This window comes from Mus pahari, chromosome 4, assembly GCF_900095145.1.
Source record: "Mus pahari chromosome 4, PAHARI_EIJ_v1.1, whole genome shotgun sequence".
NCBI lineage: Eukaryota > Metazoa > Chordata > Mammalia > Rodentia > Muridae > Mus > Mus pahari.
In genome coordinates, this window is record NC_034593.1 from 115,887,718 (window position 1) to 115,889,151 (window position 1,434).

The 1,434-nt window shown below is 51.3% G+C and overlaps 1 protein-coding gene across 3 annotated transcripts in view; it reads left to right on the forward strand.

Annotated features, from left to right (window-relative positions):
- Positions 1–1,434, forward strand: part of Tifa (TRAF interacting protein with forkhead associated domain) — a 9,720-nt gene that overhangs the window by 1,023 nt on the left and 7,263 nt on the right. The window contains exons 1-2 of one of the 3 annotated variants that reach the window (XM_029537792.1): positions 431–461; positions 1,261–1,317. The gene's annotated coding sequence lies outside the window, so the exon portion shown is untranslated. Of the gene's footprint in view, positions 1–430; positions 462–883; positions 991–1,260; positions 1,318–1,434 lie in introns of those variants that run through there. The other 2 variants (XM_021196767.2, XM_029537793.1) reach the window with 2 other exon arrangements.

Consider the following 1,434-nt stretch of genomic DNA (forward strand, 5'->3'; position numbering starts at 1 on the left):
CTCTCTCTCTCTCTCTCTCTCTCTCTCTCTCTCTCTCTCTCTCTCTCTCCATAGCTTGGTTTACAGGCAGTCTTGCACAATATACTAAGGAAAGGTTGAAAAAATATATATAGTTAGCGTGATCCCAAGTTTATGAAATACGTGATCTTTATAAAATAAGGGTGGAACCGAACAATACTGGGGGAGGGAAGCGGGTGTGTGTGTCTTTTCTCTCCTATTCTTGCAAACTTTTCATCCAATCGGAAACTAGGATGCCTGTGCATTCTGGCTCACTAGCCGACATCCTGGTCCCCCCCGCCGTCACATGCTGTTATTGAACTTGGGAGACCTTCCCAGTCCGGGGTGCACAAGGCTTTTCCAGACCCACCTCCCGGCCGCAGCCGGGTCACAGGGAAAGCCCGGCGTAGTCGTGATCCGGGATTTTCCAATTTTCCAGGAGGATTCGCATCCGGTTGCTGGGGGTCGGCGGCCAGGGAGGGGAGTGGGGGCGAGGTGGGGATAAGAAGTGGAGGGTGGGCAGAGAGAGAATCCCCAACGCTAAAAAGCGCTGAGCTCGCCTGCCGCTCTCCTCTCCGTACTTGGTTACCCCCACTCTCTCTTGAAGATTGGGAACCAGAAAGGCTGCTGAGTCCGCAGAGTATGTCTGCTTTGGCGTAAAATTCGCGGACAGATGTCTTTCCTCTAAGCCACCCCGTGGGGCCATGGCAACTGAGGGAGTTGGGCAAGACGATAAAATTATCTTTTGTTTCTTCCAAGTTTCTCTTCCCCTTCTGCCAGCTCGGTGTTGCGTGTTTGTCAAGGAGAGAAGCTTTTTTTTTTTTTTTTTTTTTTTTTTTTTTGCAAAAATTGAAACTCCCTTTTTGCAGTCACAATCTCTTAGAGACTAAGCGCAGGAGCAGAGAGAGGGAGGCGAAGGCAAACGTTTCAGAGGGGAGCCTTCGCTAGCTCATCGACTCAGAGGAACCTCCAGTTACAGCAAATTCTAAAAACGTGAGAAACCTTGATGGCATGCGTGACCCCTACCCAGGGGAGCCGTGCAAACTTCCCTTTAAACCGTCTGGACACCTGGTTCATTTTAGTAAAAACATCTCTGCGCAGCTTCTCATCTGTGGTATTTGCAGCCAATCAGCCTTGTGCAAAAACAAAGCCCCGTAGTCCTTCACTAGTTTCGCGGACACAGGGGTCAGAGAGGAGCAGCTTGTTCCCTGTATGCAGCTGGGGTGTCAGTGCCGACACAGACCCCTCTTTTTCTCCCCCCAGGAGAAGACACAAGGCTCAGGAGTCCTGATCTAGCTGGGGCCACTGGAAGGCTCTCAGGTGAGTGTGTGCATCTTGGTATCCAGCACGCAAAGGGTTAAGCCTGGAGTGGTGGGTGGGGTGGAGGGAGTGTGTGTGTGTGTGTGTGTGTGTGTGTGTGTGTGTGTGTGTGTGTGT